The 22,915-nt window shown below is 32.3% G+C and overlaps 1 protein-coding gene and 1 long non-coding RNA gene across 4 annotated transcripts in view; one reads left to right on the forward strand and one right to left on the reverse strand.

Moving 5' to 3' along the window:
• LOC143230741 (discoidin domain-containing receptor 2-like) overlaps positions 1 to 22,915 on the forward strand; it is a 325,468-nt gene that overhangs the window by 54,599 nt on the left and 247,954 nt on the right. The gene's annotated exons all lie outside the window — the stretch shown is intronic.
• The window catches only part of LOC143230744 (uncharacterized), a 65,729-nt gene that overhangs the window by 13,415 nt on the left and 29,399 nt on the right, over positions 1 to 22,915 (reverse strand). The window contains exon 2 of the long non-coding RNA XR_013016613.1: positions 3,673 to 3,781. This is a non-coding gene — a long non-coding RNA (uncharacterized LOC143230744). The remainder of the gene's footprint in view (positions 1 to 3,672; positions 3,782 to 22,915) is intronic.

Genomic DNA, 22,915 nt, shown 5'->3' on the forward strand with positions numbered 1-22,915 from the left:
GCGCACATTTCTTTAATAAAACAACCTGCAGATCCCTAGTGTTCTGACCTCCTTAATAACTGAGGAAATTATTTCAAGGAAATATAGTAAAACTAATGACTGGAAATACACAGGTTTTCCTTTCAGGGAACTAAACTGTAGTGTCACTAAAATAATTGATGTGAAGCTATCAGTGCAACCGGGTACATGATTAAAAACTGACATGATCGGCATATTTGAAAGACTTTATTAATCTCAGGTAACGTTTCAATACTCTTAAAAAGTGGCCACCACTGAGACTTATACAATTTGACGCAGAATTACAGCGCAACCAACCATAAAGACGCCAGATGTTCCAGTCCATTAAAAACCTTTAATGATTACCTTAAGCAAACGAGCTTTCGTACATACATTTTAATTAAAGTAAAATAAATAGAAAAAGGACGAGTAAATGAAAAAAAATACAGTGAGCACTAGTGAAAAGAAAACGTTACAAATGGAGGAAGAAAATAACTAAATAAAAACATCAACTAAAATTAACAGAGAACTAAAGAACACGAATGTAAAGGCTAGAACGACCATAATAGCTTGAAAGTGTACGTGGAAAGAAACAGAAGGAAAAACAAAGTGAAAACGTTAAATCTTAAATCGGAGAATGATAGAGAAAGAAGAACTATGAGAGAATGATGGAAGAAAGGAAACTATTAGAAAATGATGGAAGAGAGGGATTGTTAAAGAATGATGGAAGAAAGGGAACTATTAGAGAATGATGGAAGAAGAAGGACTGTTAGAGAATGATGGAAGAAGAAGGACTTTTAGAGAATAATGGAAGAAAGGAAACTATTAGAGAATGATGGAAGAAGAAGGACTATTAGAAAATGATGGAAGAAGAAGGACTGTTAGAGAATGATGGAAGAGGAAGAACTATGAGAGAATGATGGAAGGAAAAGGACTATCAGATAAACTAAAAAGAAAGATATACTTAAGTGGTATAAAGAGTGAAAATCGCAAAAAAGCGAAATTATGACAATATTATAGTAGAACAAGTCTACATAAAATTAAAAGTTAAAGCAGAAACAGCGAAATGCCAACATGGTAAAAACTATGATGAATAGAAAGGATATAAGATGCAGTTCCAAAGCGAAGAAGAAATCATTTACTGACAAAGTCATGACATTAACCTTTTATCTTACTTACAAAGTAGCTGAAGTATCATCAGTGAGGAAATTTAGTGGGACACCAGGATACATATTTATAAAACATATATATAATGACGAACCAGGATACTTATTTATAAAACATATATATAATGACGAACCAGGATACATATTTATAAAACATATATATAATGACGAACCAGGATACTTATTTATAAAACATATATATAATGACGAACCAGGATACTTATTTATAAAACATATATATAATGACGAACCAGGATACATATTTATAAAACATATATATAATGACGAACCAGGATACTTATTTATAAAACATATATATAATGACGAACCAGGATACTTATTTATAAAACATATATATAATGACGAACCAGGATACTTATTTATAAAACATATATATAATGACGAACCAGGATACATATTTATAAAACATATATATAATGACGAACCAGGATACTTATTTATAAAACATATATATAATGACGAACCAGGATACTTATTTATAAAACATATATATAATGACGAACCAGGATACATATTTATAAAACATATATATAATGACGAACCAGGATACTTATTTATAAAACATATATATAATGACGAACCAGGATACTTATTTATAAAACATATATATAATGACGAACCAGGATACATATTTATAAAACATATATATAATGACGAACCAGGATACTTATTTATAAAACATATATATAATGACGAACCAGGATACATATTTATAAAACATATATATAATGACGAACCAGGATACATATTTATAAAACATATATATAATGACGAACCAGGATACTTATTTATAAAACATATATATAATGACGAACCAGGATACTTATTTATAAAACATATATATAATGACGAACCAGGATACATATTTATAAAACATATATATAATGACGAACCAGGATACTTATTTATAAAACATATATATAATGACGAACCAGGATACTTATTTATAAAACATATATATAATGACGAACCAGGATACATATTTATAAAACATATATATAATGACGAACCAGGATACTTATTTATAAAACATATATATAATGACGAACCAGGATACATATTTATAAAACATATATATAATGACGAACCAGGATACATATTTATAAAACATATATATAATGACGAACCAGGATACATATTTATAAAACATATATATAATGACGAACCAGGATACTTATTTATAAAACATATATATAATGACGAACCAGGATACATATTTATAAAACATATATATAATGACGAACCAGGATACATATTTATAAAACATATATATAATGACGAACCAGGATACATATTTATAAAACATATATATAATGACGAACCAGGATACATATTTATAAAACATATATATAATGACGAACCAGGATACTTATTTATAAAACATATATATAATGACGAACCAGGATACATATTTATAAAACATATATATAATGACGAACCAGGATACATATTTATAAAACATATATATAATGACGAACCAGGATACATATTTATAAAACATATATATAATGACGAACCAGGATACTTATTTATAAAACATATATATAATGACGAACCAGGATACATATTTATAAAACATATATATATAATGACGAACCAGGATACATATTTATAAAACATATATATAATGACGAACCAGGATACATATTTATAAAACATATATATAATGACGAACCAGGATACTTATTTATAAAACATATATATAATGACGAACCAGGATACATATTTATAAAACATATATATAATGACGAACCAGGATACATATTTATAAAACATATATATAATGACGAACCAGGATACATATTTATAAAACATATATATAATGACGAACCAGGATACATATTTATAAAACATATATATAATGACGAACCAGGATACTTATTTATAAAACATATATATAATGACGAACCAGGATACATATTTATAAAACATATATATAATGACGAACCAGGATACATATTTATAAAACATATATATAATGACGAACCAGGATACATATTTATAAAACATATATATAATGACGAACCAGGATACTTATTTATAAAACATATATATAATGACGAACCAGGATACATATTTATAAAACATATATATAATGACGAACCAGGATACTTATTTATAAAACATATATATAATGACGAACCAGGATACTTATTTATAAAACATATATATAATGACGAACCAGGATACTTATTTATAAAAGATATATATAATGACGAACCAGAATACATATTTATAAAACATATATATAATGACGAACCAGGATACATATTTATAAAACATATATATAATGACGAACCAGGATACTTATTTATAAAACATATATATAATGACGAACCAGGATACTTATTTATAAAACATATATATAATGACGAACCAGGATACTTGTTTATAAAACATATATAATTACTCACCAGGATAATTGTTTATAAACATATATATAATGATGAATCAGGATAATTGTTTATAAACATATATAATTACTCACCAGGATACTTGTTTATAAATCATATTCATTGGGAAACCAGGATACGTGTTTGTAAGGCGGTTCAATGTCTTATTAACAGAGTTCCCTTGACTTTTAAACTGTTGCTTTCCTTGGAAGTTAAATGAAATGAACCACAGACATGCATGAGAAAGTTACTGGTTAAAACAAACAAATTTTTTTCTAAATCTAAACCTTTTTTCTATTAATAACAGTACTTAAACGTGAGAGTTCAAATTTAGTTAGCTTTCTTGGTTTCCGAAAATCAAAAAATAATATTTTTATATCAAACTCTGAGTGTCAGTTTGGACGAGAAAAACAAAACCTACTTTCTTCTAGATTGAAACTTTCTCAATGGCAAAATACAGGCTGTAATATGGTACACCCAATATCATTAAATGAAGGGGACCTTAGAGAATAATACAAGGGAACTTGAAATATGCTAACATTCTCGCGGTCTAATGTTAGCTAATTCTGTTTTAATACCATCATCTCATTACTCACAAGAGATTCTTGATACAGCATGCGTTCTATGATTGAGTCCAGCGACTCTCTTTCAGAACTGCACTCATATGACTTTATAAAAAAAGACACAGAATTCCAAGGATGATGAAAATCTACAGATTCTAAACATTTGTGTAGAATACTCAGAATGTCTATTAATATATTATTGAGAAAAGATTGATTGGTAGTGTAATGAATGCCTGTACTTCTTTAGAATATACTCTAGTTGGAAGAACCTTACCAGCAAATTGGATCTTAATCTACAATAACTAGAGAAAAGATGTGGTTTCATACCAACTTCTTCTGGATTTTTTCTGTGTGTTTTTAGTACATTTACTGATACAGTTACCTGTGAGAAAACTACCTGACGTCATTTTCTTGAGCAAAAATAGCGTATATTCTTTTTTTTTTTAATTTCACACAAAACTACTCGAGGGCTATCTCTGCTAGCCGTCCCTAATTTAGTACTGTAAGACTAGAGGGAAGGCAGCTAGTCATCACCACCCACCGCCAACTCTTGGGCTACTCTTTTACCAACGAATAGTGGAATTGACTGTCACATTATAACGCCCCCACGGCTGAAAGGGCGAGCATGTTTGGCGCGAGGGGGATGCGAACCCGCGACCTTCAGATTACGAGTCGCACGCCTTAACACGCTTAGCCATGCCGAGCCCTGTTACAGGGACAGCTTTAAATCTCATCATGATATTTATTATAGGTACAGCTTTAAATCTTATCATGATCTCTGTTATAAGGACAGCTTTAAATCTCATCATGATATTTATTATAGGTACAGCTTTAAATCTTATCATGATCTCTGTTATAAGGACAGCTTTAAATCTCATCATGATATTTATTATAGGTACAGCTTTAAATCTTATCATGATCTCTGTTATAAGGACAGCTTTAAATCTCATCATGATCTCTGTTATAAGGACAGCTTTAAATCTCATCATGATCTCTGTTATAAGGACAGCTTTAAATCTCATCATGATCTCTGTTATAAGGACAGCTTTAAATCTCATTATGATCTCTGTTATAAGGACAGCTTTAAATCTCATCATGATCTCTGTTATAAGGACAGCTTTAAATCTCATCATGATCTCAAACTTTCTTGTTTGCTTTTCGAAAGAAACAATTACATAATATTTGGATAGCAGGAACAAATTTAATTTTAAGGATATAAAACTAATCCAACGTTTCCACTGATTCTGCTAATATGGTTTTTAAAGAGTTCTTTAGGCCCAGTATGACAAGGTGGTTAGGGCGCTCGGCTCGCAACTTGAGGTTCGTGAGATTGAATCCCTATCACATCAAACATGCTCGCCTTTTTTTTAGCCGTGGAAGAGTTTAAATGTTACAGTCAATCCCATTATTTTTAGGTAAAAGAGTATCCTCCGAGTTGGTGGTGAGTGATAATGACTAGCTGCCTTCTAGACAGTCTTACATTGCTAAATTAGGAACGGTTAGGGTAAATAGCCCTCGTATAGCTTTGTGTGAAATTCAAAACAAAGAAACTAAAAGAGGTCTTTGAACATAAAGTTCTCACTAAACGACTAACGTTCAGCTGGATCACAGGCAAGACGAAATACACCTAATCTTATCATTAAAATTGATAAGTATTGTAGACAAAATAGTGTTTACATTATTTTATTAAGCTACAAATCGCCATTTCCAGCCTAGTTTGTTTAATTGTTTTAGAGATCATAATTGTAGGCTTGAAAATATAGTATTTTTATTTTGATTCAGCTTGTTTCTGTACTTTTTACAGTACATATACTGTAAATTAACAGTTTTTAATTATTTTGTATTAATTTATTTGCGACAGATATGGTGTGTATGCACGTTGTGTTCTTGATATAACGGTAGTGTTATAAACAATAAAACATTACTTAAAGTAGGCTTAACTCTAATCGCTTATTAGCGATTTGTATCTGTAGGTGGCAGTACTGCATCGCTAAACACCATATGGTCTAGTGATCTTCCAACGTATTATTCTTTCGTAAGCTAGTTAATAGTTTTCAATTTAAGACATGCCAAATGAAGAAGAAATTGGAAAAACGAAGGTGTTTGTGAAATTTCTGAACTGAAATTTTGAAAAACGTTATTAATTTAATGACCTATAATTGTGCGTATGTTTTACTAAGCGACTTATTAAAGTTCTTTCATAATTTCGATAAACTTACGGATTTGCTTATGTTTTCTCTGTACCACTGTCCATTTTTTAACATTTCCGCTAACATAAGATTTGTACAATATAAATCTCATATTACTTTAAATAAAACCTAGGTTACAAACAGGAAAAAAATTGTCATAAAGATATATTCGAAGTACACGTCATCACTAACACTCAACGAAAAATAATTGAAATATCCTTGTTCAATATTCGAATGTCTTGTTATGCAGCACGAAATCCACAGAGATAATTTATTACAATACAGCTGCATTGTTGGTAGCTAACTGCAGCGAACACTATATGTTGGCTTGATAAAATTGCTGAAAATATGTTTCATAACCTTTTTTATGGACCGTCATGAATACATAATCTTGTCAGAAATCGACAAGTAAAGCATAATTCTGACTTAATATTATTAAAATATATCCTCTCTTTCCACTAGAAAAGCATGATTTTGACTTAATTTGATTAAAATATATCCCATTTTTCCACTGATAAAGCATTATTTTGACTTAATTTGATTAGAATATATCCCATTTTTCCACTGGTAAAGCATGATTTTGACTTAATTTGATTAGAATATATCCCATTTTTCCACTGATAAAGCATTATTTTGACTTAATTTGATTAGAATATATCCCATTTTTCCACTGGTAAAGCATGATTTTGACTTAATTTGATTAGAATATATCCCTTCTATCCACTGGTAAAGCATGATTTTAACTCTGATGATCTTTACAAACATATTCACTTGAACTTCTAAATTCTAATGTTTTAGGTTATTGGATCTTTTATTCTGTAAGTCCTATGTTAGCTTAAGCAGCAGTAGACCCTAATCCCTGCTATTCATCATTACTCGTGTATTTTCCACCTCGCCTTTCACTATGTCAATTGTTTCAGGTCTAAGTTCTAAAGAAAGGCGTCTTGAGATTAACTTGGTGTTAACAATTAATTATAGAAACTCATAGGAAACAATAAGTTTTTGCTTTAGAATCAATACTTTAGAAAAGTTAACAAACGTTTATCGAAGGGGAGGGCTCCATTTTAGAAGTGACAGTGTTATTACAGTAATAACAACTCGAACACTTTGAAAATATAACAATGATAGGATATGAAAGAGTTCCGTATGTTTTCGTTTATTTTTTATTATCGTGACGTCGAGGTTGCAAATTGAAATGTTCTACTCGTATTTTTAGTTTCAATTACGTTCACCTTTGATAACAAAAGGTTTGGCATGAAAACATATCTCAAACGTTTCTGGTTGGTTTTTGCATTTTCAATTTCCATGTATTTCTATCTGATTTGGAAATTAATAGAGTAAATTTCAAATGTTATTACTTACAATATGTTTTCAATAAAGCTGGTTTCTGAATTTAGAAACACACTTCTACTTAAAACTGATCTCTACATGTAGAAATATACCTCTACTTAAAGCAATGTTTCTATAAAACTGACCTCTCCATGTAAAAATATACCTCTACTTAAAGCAATGTTTCTATAAAACTGACCTCACCATGTAAAAATATACCTCTACTTAAAGCAATGTTTCTATAAAACTGACCTCTCCATGTAAAAATATACTTCTACTTAATGTATTATTGCTGGTCTGTACGTGTGAAAATATACCTCTACTTTAAGTATTTCTTCAGTAAAGCTGGTCTCTACATGTAAAAACAACCCTCTTCTTAAAGCATTGTTTCGGTAACGCTAGTCTCTAGATGTAAAACAAGACCTCTTCTGATTATATTGTTTTCGTAAAGCTGGTCTATAGATGTAGAAACACTTGTTTCTGTTCACTGTTGTTTCAAATAGTCGTGTTAATTCTATTTACTTGTTTGTTTGAAATGAAGCACAAAGCTACACAATGGGCTATCTGTGCTCTGCCCACCATGAGCATCCAAACCCGGTTTATAGTGGTGTGAGTCCGCAGACATTCCGTCGTGCCACTGAGGGTTATTTTATTTGTTTGAAAGAAATCAAAAATAGTAATATTTCATCCTCCGTATTGTTTAGTTTATGTTATAGACATCTGGTTTAAATACCTGAGACATACGCTATAAAAGTGTTAATGAAGTATACAATCAACTGATTTCTAACATTTTTTAACATATTTTCCTACATTAAAGATGTACCGTTTGGGTGATTATATTGTTTAAAAACGAGTGAATACAGTAAAAATGAACTCAAAATATGAGAACATTTTATAGTGGTTTGTAAACTTTTAATGATTATTTTAATAGAACGATTTTTGACTAGAATATTTCAACAACGTTCTGTTTTTCAGACTCGAAACTATATAAAACGTTTTGCTTTTGTTGTGATTGGCCTATTTGCTTTACTAAACCGTAATATCCTTCCCACACGCACAAGAGAGCATTCATTCGATACTAGAATCTTTGATTTCCCACGGAAACACAAATACCACGTGTTCGTAGAGATTCAAAACAGAATACCACTGTAAATGATTCAATACACGTCAACATTCATCATCAATCGTCTACAACTGATTGTTTCCGTATGTTAGTATCTAGCCCAGCCACTAGGCGGATGGATGAACATTTCTACAATATGCTTTCAGCGCTGTCTTTTGTTTGGAACAGAAACTTGAAAAGGATGTGGTAAGAATATTGTTTTGTGTGTCACGTGTTGATAAGCTGACTGTTGCTACAGCATGAGAATAATTCTTTCTTTCATTGAGCGTTAGTATACTGAGGCACGTGCTGGAGTCATGGTTAGGAATAAAGGATTTAGACAGCAATGAATAGTTCTCACGTTTTTTTCATGGATAAAACATGAGCGAATTAAAGTTATATATATATATATATGAAATATTTGTTTGACATCCTTTGTAGGATTAAGTAGACATAACTCACTAATTTTTCTAATATTTTTATTTTGGAAGAGATAATGGCGAATTAAATTAAAAGCATTTTAAATTCAATTATGTAAACCTCGTTTGTATTTTACGATCGTTAAAATAAAAACGTTTACATTTGATTCTGATAAAACTTCTACGTCTTTTCTATATGTTCAGTGGTTACACTTAAATACAGTAACATCAACAATCTTTATTCTGATGTCTGAAGAACGAAGTTCTTTCAACTTTATAAGTCGATGATAATACAGTATAAGGATCTAGCATATTTAAATTTATATTTTAAAAAACAACTAGTTACTTATTAGTTTACATTGTAGTGACTCACCCATAAAGAAATACTCACCATAAAATAATATTACCTTCTGAAGTACTTAGTAATTACCGATGTTTGATTATGTAGCAGACAGATGTCCGGTCTCCCTAAAATTCGACCATCTCGAGCTCAAGCCAGTATCTAAAAATCTAAAGCTCTAGCCTCAATAGAGAATAATCAGAACAAAGACGACCTCGTAATTATAACACTACAGAACATCAGTTGTCGGAACCTTGACATTATTATTCACCCCTATATTTCTCCGAAGTAAAAATAGATAAAGTATAATATGCAGTTTCTGAATTTTTCCAGTTACACCCCCTCTCCACGCTCTCTCGATGTAGTAAAAGCACCGTCTAGCACACTCATAAACAATTTATCAATGGTAATCTAATGAGTTATGGTGCGATAGAAGGGTCTGAAACAGAAGGGTGAGGGGTGGTACTTACAGTTAACTGGCTTCAGTGAAAGTTTGGATCATGTGCATTCTAAAATAATTAATTCTACCTAGGATGTCAGCGTATTAGTGAAATGCTTTCATAATAACCAGAGCTTCTAATAATGATCCGTGTTCCATCCCTATCAGCCACCATATTAGAGTCTTTGGGATTAAACTTTTTCATAATACAGTAGCATAAGCAGATTGATGAATCTCGTCGTCTCCACGTGCACCAATCCTTCTTTTACTTGTAATATTGCGTTTAGTTCGTGAGTTTGTTTGTTTTTTAAAATAATTAAACAAGTTTCCCGGTGCGTGAGGAACACCTTTACTAATTAATTAACGTAATAAATACAAAGCAAATCGTTAAGAAATTAATGAATGCAATAATTAAAAGAACGCCAGTAAGAAGTTAATTAACATAATAAATATAATGTAAAATATAATTCATATAAAAAAATCTGGTAATGGCTTCTGTTAATGAAGTGTGCTGTATATTAATCAAAAGTTAGGGCGAAAAAGGATTACTGTATGAAACATAGTTTTTTAATAAGATATTTTTAGCGATGGCTTATTTTAGAGTTAATGAAGGCAGTCTACGGTGCGTTATCCCTGTATTACAATTCTGAATTTCAGAGCTGGCGAGACGGGTTTGAATCAACGTGATATCTCAACCTATTCTACGTGGTTTAAGCTGTGTTTGCATTATAAAGGTGACACTCAAGCCCTGTAAATAATGGCAATAGGGTACTACTAAATGACTATCTTCCCTCTGACCAGTTTAATATGAGGGACGGCGACAGTTGTCTTAGTAACTCTACCTAAAACTTGCTGAAAGTACCCACTGAGTAAGAAAAACCTGTATAAAAGACAATGTTAGATAACGTTTCTCTTCCATCATTTTAAGAACAATGTTCCAGGACTGATGCTACTTTCCCATTGTTGGCCATTGTGTTGTTTAGTACCACAGTTCCCATTGCGAAGGATGACGACATCAGTCTTGGACCACATATCCTCAAAACGTTTAAACAGGCTTATCATTGTATATGAACGTCATTTTCCGAGACCACATGTAAGAAGACTAACAGTTCAAATATCCACAAGAACGACATCTAGCGATTTGACAAATGTGTGATCAAATAAAATATTTGCAGTTTCAGTGTTGTTAGTCATAATTCTCATGAATACAGTTTTTGAGTCCCAAAATAAAGGCATCATTTAAAAAGTGTTCAAAAGCAATTTACGACGTAAAAAATGGGAACAGACTTGCAGTTTAAGAGAAGAGATATTTCCAAATGTTTTTGATTTACAATCAACTACAATTTGACAATTACCAGATCTTAAGTTATGTTCCTCCTTGACACTACTGACTTCCACAAAACTGTTTATTACGACAGTAAAGTCATATTATGTGAAGAACAAGTTCCCAGGTTTGTCGAGAAGTGTGTTTGTTTAAAACGAACAATTAGTAAGCGAGTGTAGAATTACGTTCTGAAATATGGACAACTAGTAAGCGAATGTAGAGTTTATTCATTAGTCCGCACAGCCAGAACAAAGGCTGTTTATATTCAGACAAGGAACGAGCAAGGAAAAAGAGAAATAGAGAAAATAAATCGGTTAAATCACATTGTTCGGTTTTACACTAGTAGCCCAAAAGCTGAAATTGGTGGTTCTGATTAGCTGTCTTCCCTCCAGTCTAACGTTTCTAAAGCAGATAGCCCTCGTTTAGCTTTGAGCGAAATTCAACAAAACAAAGAGTGAAGACATATAGGTAAAAAAGAAGATTCAAACGAGGTATAGAAGAACTAACCATCCACAGTTGTCCAGACGAAATAACGAATTTAAACAGAAAGAGCCTTTATATTTTTCTCAGATTTAAATATCTCGTTCATGCTGTAATTTTAAGTACTTGAATTGTTTTGAATTAAGCACAAAACTACACAATGAGCCATCTGTGCTCTGCCCATCACGGGTATCGAAGCCCGGTTTTTAGTGTGTAAGTCCACAGACATACCACTGTGCCACTGAGGGCCGAGTACTTGAAACTACCACGGAAATAAGCATCAGTTTGGTTCCAGAATAAAACTGATAGTTATATAAGTTTTTCTTATGAGAGAGAGAGAGGGGGAAGAGAGAGTATAAAGCAGCAGACTCTCATCTTTCTATTTCTACGACTCATTGCGAATGGTTAATATCACTGTATTCGAAAGGTTTCGATAGTCTAAGCCATGACACCAAAGGCAGCCTATCGTTTATGCGCTCTACACAGAGAATTCGGGGAACAGGCACTGTTGCTTGTTTTCTTGTGATTCTTAAAAAGGTGTGGTTATCTGTAGTGTTGTTTTCTTCATCAGTTTCTAGTCAAAAGTACTGTAAAAGACTTAACGCTTATTTACGATCTTGTGAAACTCGTGTTGCTTGTGAAGCTATTTTACGCTTGTTTCACAGAAGCATTAGCAGGCTAAAATATCAAGATCCTTCTTGTTCGTTGTTAAACACAAACCTACACGTGAGTTACCTATGCTCTACGGGTATCGAAACCAGATTTTAAAGTTGTAAATTTTCGGACTTATCGCTGAACCACTGAAGAACAGATAAATTTGAATGGCGTCATCAAATCTCACAGCGATGAAAAAAAAATCTCGAGTCAAACCTGTAAGGTACATTTCTGTATAGACACATATTACCATCTTATTTTATTTTTTACATATTTGTTTTGTTTTCTTTTGGTTACTTGCTAAATTATTCGTGGTGCAATATGAAAAGATCAAGAAAACCTTATGAATTTAGTAAGTTATTCCGTCAATAAGATTTCTATACTGAACACTTTCTTTCTCTTTAATATGTATATAGGATCTAACGTGACATGATGGCTAGGACACTCACCTCATGTCGCGGGTTCGAATCCCTTCACCGTATATATTCATCCTCTTAGCCACGGGGGTGTTACAATGTAACTGTCAATCCTGCTGTTCATTGTTAATGAGTAGCAGGGAGGGATATTGTTGTCTTTGATCCAGTCTAGCACTTAATAATCAGGGCAGCAAAGTGCGAAATTTCGCAGATATACTATTATGCACACACACAAATATACATACATACATAAGCAAATTGTTAATAGTCGCAACTATTACCAATAGGTTGCAATAGTCACAAGTACTTTAAACAATGTAACTGAAACTATGATGATTTCTAAATTTCATTTAATAGTCACACAACCGAAACACAAAATTCTTATCCCAGGTCACTATATGATTTTGTGCTTAATGAGTTAATTATTTAATATACTTATACGTTTTGCAAAGTGCCTAATAAACAATATAAAATTCAATTTCACTTTTATCCCACGACTTTCATTGATGCCAGTTGTGTTCTTGTAAGAGATTCCAGGTGATTTATTCGATGGATACTCAGACAATGCTGTAGTAGTAAATCAGGCTCAACGAAAACTTTCACGTTAGTTCAAACAGTTGGTTACTGTCTCATTACTATTGTTTGGTTCGTAGTTCTTACCATTCCACGAAGATGAATTGGGTAATGGTAGAAAATATTTTAATCCGCGCCCTCTGGCTCTAGACCTTGTCAATATTTATCTTACTTCAAAATAGGTAGGCCGAGTGTGACCAAACAGCTAGAGTACTCAAATTGTGAATCTGAGGATTCAAGGTTTGTGTTCCTTTCCTGCAAATTTCGTTCCACGTTCCGACGCAGTGAATAGTCTAAAAATAAAATATAAAATAAAGTAAGGTCAAATCCTATTATTCGGTCAGACAAGAGTAGCCCAGAAATTGGTGGTGGGTGCTATTGACCATTGCCTTTTCATTCGTCTATCAGTTCAGAACTAGGGATAGCTATACATAAATTGCCCTTTGTGTAGTTTGAGCAAAACATTAAGAAAACAGATATGTTTTACAATGTGACATATGTCATTAACATTTGAACATCATTGTTACTCTTATTGTATTTGACTCTTTCTGGAGAATATATTAGTTGTAATCCATACAACGGAATCAAACCTGTATCATTTAAAACTGGTTTATTTCATTTGTTTTGTTGCTACTTAATTATGATAGTGTACTATCAATTTATGAAGTTTTTATATTCATAAACATATGCGTAGCGTAAGGATGAAATCGCATATTTCTATTTTATTTGTGCAAAATCTAACATTTGGTATCTGAGCGTACGTTATACAGTATCGGCGTATATTCAATATCTGATGTAAAATCTGACATTATTTTTTATATAGAATTTTACTATTAGCATGTCACGGTGCCAAATCTGTAAAATATAAAAGCAGCTATTGAACATTCCATACAGTGTATATACAACGTACACCGAGATACTGAATGTCAGATTTCACATGTGATATTGAATATTCGGTGTCTGAGCGTACGTTATACAGTGTAAGAAATTTTCAAAACCTAATGTGAAATTTGACATTCAGTATCTCAGTGTACGTTATATATACACTATATGGAATGTTCAATATCTGTCTTTATATTTCACAGATTTGGCACCGTGGCATGCTAATAGTAAAATTCTTATATAAAGAAATAATCAGATTACTTTCTTAGTAATTCTAAGATAATACCCATACTGCAGTGGTTGGCTCCAGAGGGACTTAGGACTGACATAGAGCCACTCTGTTATTTCTAATAAACAAAACAGAAACTGAATACTAATGAAATAAACACACGTCAAGTTATCTATATATTAAACTCTACCCATAACAACAGCAGTATAAAATGTTAAGCAACATTTTCTTACGTGTAAATATATCATGGTTATAAACAGCTGCATGCTATCATTTTCTAATAGTTACTTATCCAGTTTCTTAGATAAACATTTAGTTGAAGTTACATTTACACTGTAATTCCAGAAAATAAAAACTTCTCAAATTAGTCAATTAAAGGTAGATCAACTAGTTAACTTCTCGTATTGGTCAATAAAACCTAAGCCAACGAGCATATACTGTTAAAGGAAACAATGAGATTTGCAATTAGAATGTTAAATATAACTTTTGTCTAAGATAAAATCTGAAATCATTGGCTATCTCTTTAAAACAGATCAAGAAAAACGTTCCGTTTTTCTTTTATCGTCCTGCACGCGCTATAAACGACTAGTAATTAAAGTTGAAACGCACTTTTCTGCTAAAAATCTGAACATTTCCAAACAGTGGTAGTAGTGTGGATTACCATGTCACATATTTGTTTTATCAACAAAGACCAGTGCCACCAAAGGACAAACTCCTCTAACAGCGACATTATGCACACTTGTTTTATTTTTACAAATTATGATCTAATACAACTAGTTACAACATCGTTGACTAAAGCGGTTTAAAACAAGTTTCACATTTTTTCAAGGTTATTTACTCGTCTTTAAGTGGCATAAACAAAGACAAAAAATAGAATAATAATCCTTCTGAATACCATTCACACACTTTTGTGAACGGAACGGGTGGTCCGACTATTAAGCTCAAACCTAGCAATTTTATATTTATATCACGGAAAATATATTAACACAAACAAGAATATAAGCCACGTAACTTTTGCAATTTCAGAGAACTGTAGACTGGGATGGATTTTAAGTTTAATATTAAAGCACTAACTAAATGACATACAAAAAAAGACATAACAAAAAGATCATTGTTTTTATATCTTTCTTTACCATTGTTTTATTTAATTATAATGCTAATAGCTCTTCGAAACTAATTTCGTAAACTAACTCCTAATAACTACGTGGCAGTGTGTAACTGTAACCCTAGATTACGCAACACAACGCTCAGGCACAATCAACAAATTCAGACAGCTGCACTTGAGCGTTAGTGTTAAAATGCATTTGTTTTTGTTAGAGCTATACAGAAAGTTTAATATTTTATATAGCCCAGCTTATTATCTTTACAAACATTTGTTCATTTTATAACCACATAAAAACAGTTAAAATGAGGAGTACGGTTACTCTTCAGGTATTTTCAGAGCCTAAAAACAATAGTTTGTAACTTGCTCCCTAAATAAGACGTTCATACCGATCCGTTTATAGAGTGTGTTATTATTACTGTCCAGAATATTAAATCGTTTTTACATAACTTAAAAGATAATTTAATAAACTAAACTTTGTTTTCGTGTAGAATGATTCGAGACTGTCAGTGAAGTTTGACACTGACTCTATCTTAGTTTAAATCCTTCTGTTATGTCATGTGCGTACAAGATACGTACTTATAATTGTACGATCACTAAAACATTTGCTTCAGCTTTTAAATAAACACCATCTGAGAACTACGTTTGAGTTTTTTTATTGAGAAATATACATTATGTAAATAACTAGCTGTCCATCTTATATTTCAATTGTTATTTTATGGCACTTAAAACCTCTGCATAATCAGGAACAAGTTGGCCATGAAATACAGAAAATATTGACATTAGCAAGAAGTACGTGTTTTAACAGCGTATAGAAACGCAATGGTTACTCTAAAATGTTATTGGTTTTTAAGTCGATTTTCGAAACACAACATAACTGAGTTACACAGAGTTCTGTTAATTTTTTTGCTAAAGCTGCAAAACTAAAATGCATATGCGTTTCTTTCTCTACGCATTATTGACATATCTTCACAATCTAATGTATATACTAAACATTTTAGGACGAAAACTTAATGAGAACATCAAGTGACATTTTGATTATTCTTGTTTGTACGTTTCAAATTATCTCTATAGAGAAATAAAAACTTCCAAATTGTTTACTCTTTTTATTTTATATCACTTATAATTTCTCAAGTCAACATGTTATAAACATTGTATGGTACAACTGAGAATTCATAATTTTCTATACAATTTTGTACTTCGTATAAAATTTCATGTGACTTAACATACGGATTTAGTCAACTGAAAGATATCACCAGTCATTCAATACACTTGACTAAACAGTAAAAACGTATTTTGACTTCTTCGTCAAGAATTAGCAACTTCTGTATTTAACAACACACAAATATTGAAGTTTGCACTGTATAAAAACACTTCCTATTCTGTTGTTTCATCTTACTTCCTGATTTCACCAAACAAATCACTTCCTTTTCTCTTTTCGATGTTTTATGTTATTTTCTTATTCTAATTTGTTAAGAGCAAACTACTTCCTTTTTTTGTTTTTGAGACTGTTTTATCTTATTTCATGTTTTACGTTGTTAACAGGCAAACAGGTAAATCATTTCCTTTCCTGTTCTGAGATTGCTCTATCTTCTTTACTATTTTTATCTTGTTAACAGGAAAACAGTTAAATCTCTTTTTTATTTTTTGCTCTTAGACTTCTTTATCTTACTTCCTATTTTTACCTTGTCAACAAGCAAGCAGGTAAATCACTTCCTTTTCTGTTTTACTGTTTACTCCACCTTATTTCCTATTTTCACCTTGTAGGAAGTTAATCTGTACCAGTTTCTCCTAATACAACTTTACGGGTCTTAAATGTATAATTTCATTTACACAGTTAGTAAAGACTGCATATCACAGTACCGGTAATGTGTTTCAACAACGACACACTCTACCGAGATCACGGAACTTTAGCTTTGTGGCAGAGTTCGTGATGGTGTGAACACCATTAATGGACAGCCCGTGACCGTGACGAAGAATTAAAGTCCTCAAATGTTGTAAGGGATTTTGTTGGATCAACCACGTAGCTAGAGTGTCGTTCAGCCCATGACTGCAGTAAAGTTCAAGGTATCGAAGGCCCTGGCAATGTTTCAATAGAATCTTAATTGCGTCTGGAGTTATTCTTCTGTTAACTTGGGGCCTTAGCCTGAGAAAACGAAGTTTAAGAAATGGTTTAACGTTGCCATGTATTGTCCCAGTTCCCAGAATTGTAAACCATTGGGCGTTGAAGGCACGCAAGTTAGGGCATGTTAACGCTGTTTTTACTAAATCAACTACATCAAACTGTTCGAGGTTTAAACGGTGTAATCTTTCTCCACAAGCTTTTAACAAGGGCAAAACTTCCTCTGTATAGGAAGCAGGAAGAGTTGGGCTGTTTCTAAGTTGAAGGAACTGCAAATGCGTAAGTTTAGCTATGGGTATTAAACTCATTCCTTCTTGTACCTCTAAAGAGATCTCTCTTAGGTTCGGACACCATTGGACAAGCCTACAAACACTGTCGTCTCCTAATGGGTGGGTAGCTTGGATGCCCCGGAGATGGGAAAGGCGTTGAACCCAGAAGGTTGTGTTTTTAAAATTTGAAAATTCGTCTAACATTTGTTCTAAATAACCACAGTGTAAATACTCTATATTGTGAAATGTCTCTAGTAACACTAATATTGATTTTCCGTTAACAGAAGATGGCACACGTAATTCATTTAAGCTGTCCCTCATTGCCCAAAATGATCCATCCTTTCGAATCTTTCTAGTTAAGCTCAGTATGTCCTGTTCGTCCAAAGAAGGATGCAAAATTTCTAGAGTATGAAGTCTTCCACACTGTCTGGCTATTGTCTCAAGTTCCTTCCCGCCCTTAGTGGTATGTTGCAGCTGGAGTCTTTGGAGATTAGGAGTGGACTCTAACAATCTTTGGAGAAGAGATGCACTTTCCTTTCGGTAAAGCCAATGTCCAGCAATTCGTAGCTCCCTCAGTGTTCGACCGTGATTAATCAAAATATCCAGTAACATCCGAACATCCGGAAACTTACAGTCTTCGATACATCCCAGATCAAAGGATTCGATCCCTGATCCCACCAGTAATTCTGCTGCTCGAAGAAGTTGTTTACCATCAGGGCGAACTTTCACTAGGGAATTAAGCATGTCTTGTCGAAGATGAATGGGGTAATGGAAGAAAGGATTTTTTTCCGCGTTCTCTGGATCAAAATCTTGCCGAAATGTATTCTTACTCCAAGACAAAAGAAAATCGGAAACAGTACCTAGACAAGACTGCTTCAGGCTACACTGTGGTAGCATTCTGCTGCAGGTCTTGTCAGGCCTTTCGAAAACGCGAGGTAGCTTTTCTGTATACTGGTTCATGCCCCTGTTCCGCTGAAAATGAGCCCACATAGTTCCTAACTTAATACTTCTCTCTTCCGTTCGAGATCGCAAGGAGGGAGGGCAATCATGCACTGTGCACGTGAACATGTTTACGAAGTTCGACCTTGCAGGGGCCACGCTGCTAGGGCTAGCAACTAGCAACAAGTATATACCTCTACCCAGAACGAATGAAAAAGGATGAATCAGCGCGAGTGGTCAAACGTACCTGTTTTTCACAGCACAGCTATATCTACATTACACGGGCACTTGACAACAGAGAAGCCAAGGTCCCTGAAGAAGCCATTGTTCTGTTTACTTTGTTTCGGAGCACACCCAGTTTCGTGGAGTTATCATAACAATTGGTTTTCATTCTGTGTAGATTATTTTGTGACATCTGTGTTCGTTGATAAGTGTAGCTTTAGATAACTCTTTTTTAAAGCCAATGGCGTCTTCTTTAATCGTAAAAATGATAATGATAAGTTTAATAATATGTGACTTTTCTGAGACAAAGAATCCCTTAAGTTTTAAAGATGAACGCTGGTTACAACTAACTATACATCGATGTAACTGAAGGTCATGACCTTATTGAGAGTTGTTTTTTAACATTATATAACTTTTGTTAAATGGCAATAAATATTAACATATAACGGAGCTAAAAGTAAAAGAGTTAACAGTTGTTTATTTTAATTTTGAGAGAAGTGTAAGAAAAATAACACAAATAAGTTATTCATCAAATATAGATTTAGTTGAACAATAGGGAAAATGTAAATTAACAGCTTTATTTGCCACTGTTATAAGTTTCTTATTACACGAATATCACGGCATTTCAAGACTTCAGTAAAACTTGCCCTAAAAAAAGGGTGCTGACAGAACCGAAATTACGTAACAACTGCGTCACTGTGTCCCGTGAGAGTATTTGATACGAACCAAATACATGCATATATGTAGAGTAGAAATGTATCTGTGCAAACTAACGATGATAGAAATTGTACAAACCTTGTTAACGATTCTTGGCGATTGTTTTAATAAATAACACGAAAAATAAAAGATTTTTGGAAGAACATATTCCCAATAACAATGGACAACGTTTGCGTATACACTATTATAAGCGTTAACCAACCATAGGCGGAGGAACACATTTGAATTTGGGTGGGGTATCAACTTATGGTGGAATGTTATTTGCTACGTTAACCGTGACTGTTAAATTCAAAGTTGAAACAACGTCGTGCTCTGGTAATTATTAGTATCCATTCTAATATACACTTCGCTATCAGGTCAACAAGATTTAGAGACACGTGAACCCGGTTCCGCCTACTATGTAAACTTACTTATCATAAGTCTACTTTGTTGTTTGCTTGTGCATAAACATCTATCTTTATTTCTGTATGTACGTGAATACATACAGTCAATATTAAAGACAAAATATCAAATAAGTCATGTTAACTTATTAGTTTTCGAAAAATAAAAATAATATGCAACTTCATTTAAGGAAAATAATTTTCTAATGACGTATTTTCGATTCATGTAAACAACGCTTAAAACTGGTTTACTTAGGTGAAACGTTGACAGTATACACGCATATGTATTATGTATTTTTAAAAACAACCGTTTTCTATGATCCCTAAAAAATGAAAATAGTAAAGCTGTACGATTAACGAGGTTAAAATAGCTTCGGTACGCTTCATATTTTCTTATATTATTAATAACGTTAAAGTATGAATTATACTTGAACTAATAATTCAAATAGCTCCTTCATTAAATATTGTTCCCTGTTGGAGGTGAAATAAGTAAAATTCTGCCTGGTTTGTATGATGAAATGTGTTTATTAATTAAGATTAACCATGTGTCTTGAGTGTCAGAGGTGAAATTTGTTTATTAGGTAAAATTATTCATGTGCTTGAGTGTTAGAGGTGGAATTTGTCTATTAGGTAAAATTATTCATTTGTTTGAGTGTCAGAAGTGAAATGTATTTATTAGGTTAAATTAACCATGTTTTTGAGTGTTAGAGGTGGAACTTGTCTATTAGGTAAAATTATTCATGTGTTTGAGTGTTAGAGGTGGAATTTGTCTATTAGGTAAAATTATTCATGTGTTTGAGTGTTAGAGGTGGAATTTGTCTATTAGGTAAAATTATTCATGTGTTTGAGTGTTAGAGGTGGAATTTGTCTATTAGGTAAAATTATTCATGTGTTTGAGTGTTAGAGGTGGAATTTGTCTATTAGGTAAAATTATTCATGTGTTTGAGTGTTAGAGGTGGAATTTGTCTATTAGGTAAAATTATTCATGTGTTTGAGTGTTACAGGTGGAATTTGTCTATTAGGTAAAATTATTCATGTGTTTGAGTGTTAGAGGTGGAATTTGTCTATTAGGTAAAATTATTCATGTGTTTGAGTGTTAGAGGTGGAATTTGTCTATTAGGTAAAATTATTCATGTGTTTGAGTGTTAGAGGTGGAATTTGTCTATTAGGTAAAATTATTCATGTGTTTGAGTGTTAGAGGTGGAATTTGTCTATTAGGTAAAATTATTCATGTGTTTGAGTGTTAGAGGTGGAATTTGTCTATTAGGTAAAATTATTCATGTGTTTGAGTGTTAGAGGTGGAATTTGTCTATTAGGTAAAATTATTCATGTGTTTGAGTGTTAGAGGTGGAATTTGTCTATTAGGTAAAATTATTCATGTGTTTGAGTGTTAGAGGTGGAATTTGTCTATTAGGTAAAATTATTCATGTGTTTGAGTGTTAGAGGTGGAATTTGTCTATTAGGTAAAATTATTCATGTGTTTGAGTGTTAGAGGTGGAATTTGTCTATTAGGTAAAATTATTCATGTGTTTGAGTGTTAGAGGTGGAATTTGTCCATTAGGTAAAATTATTCATTTGTTTGAGTGTTAGAGGTGGAATTTGTCTATTAGGTAAAATTATTCATGTGTTTGAGTGTTAGAGGTGGAATTTGTCTATTAGGTAAAATTATTCATGTGTTTGAGTGTTAGAGGTGGAATTTGTCTATTAGGTAAAATTATTCATTTGTTTGAGTGTTAGAGGTGGAATTTGTCTATTAGGTAAAATTATTCATGTGTTTGAGTGTTAGAGGTGGAATTTGTCTATTAGGTAAAATTATTCATGTGTTTGAGTGTTAGAGGTGGAATTTGTCTATTAGGTAAAATTATTCATGTGTTTGAGTGTTAGAGGTGGAATTTGTCTATTAGGTAAAATTATTCATGTGTTTGAGTGTTAGAGGTGGAATTTGTCTATTAGGTAAAATTATTCATTTGTTTGAGTGTTAGAGGTGGAATTTGTCTATTAGGTAAAATTATTCATGTGTTTGAGTGTTAGAGGTGGAATTTGTCTATTAGGTAAAATTATTCATGTGTTTGAGTGTTAGAGGTGGAATTTGTCTATTAGGTAAAATTATTCATGTGTTTGAGTGTTAGAGGTGGAATTTGTCTATTAGGTAAAATTATTCATGTGTTTGAGTGTTAGAGGTGGAATTTGTCTATTAGGTAAAATTATTCATGTGTTTGAGTGTTAGAGGTGGAATTTGTCTATTAGGTAAAATTATTCATGTGTTTGAGTGTTAGAGGTGGAATTTGTCTATTAGGTAAAATTATTCATGTGTTTGAGTGTTAGAGGTGGAATTTGTCTAGTAGGTAAAATTATTCATGTGTTTGAGTGTTAGAGGTGGAATTTGTCTATTAGGTAAAATTATTCATTTGTTTGAGTGTTAGAAGTGGAATTTATTTATTAGGTAAAATTATTCATGTGTTTGAGTGTTAGAGGTGGAATTTGTCTATTAGGTAAAATTATTCATGTGTTTGAGTGTTAGAGGTGGAATTTGTCTATTAGGTAAAATTATTCATGTGTTTGAGTGTTAGAGGTGGAATTTGTCTATTAGGTAAAATTATTCATGTGTTTGAGTGTTAGAGGTGGAATTTGTCTATTAGGTAAAATTA

The sequence above is a fragment of the Tachypleus tridentatus genome, chromosome 10, assembly GCF_004210375.1.
Source record: "Tachypleus tridentatus isolate NWPU-2018 chromosome 10, ASM421037v1, whole genome shotgun sequence".
Lineage (NCBI taxonomy): Eukaryota > Metazoa > Arthropoda > Merostomata > Xiphosura > Limulidae > Tachypleus > Tachypleus tridentatus.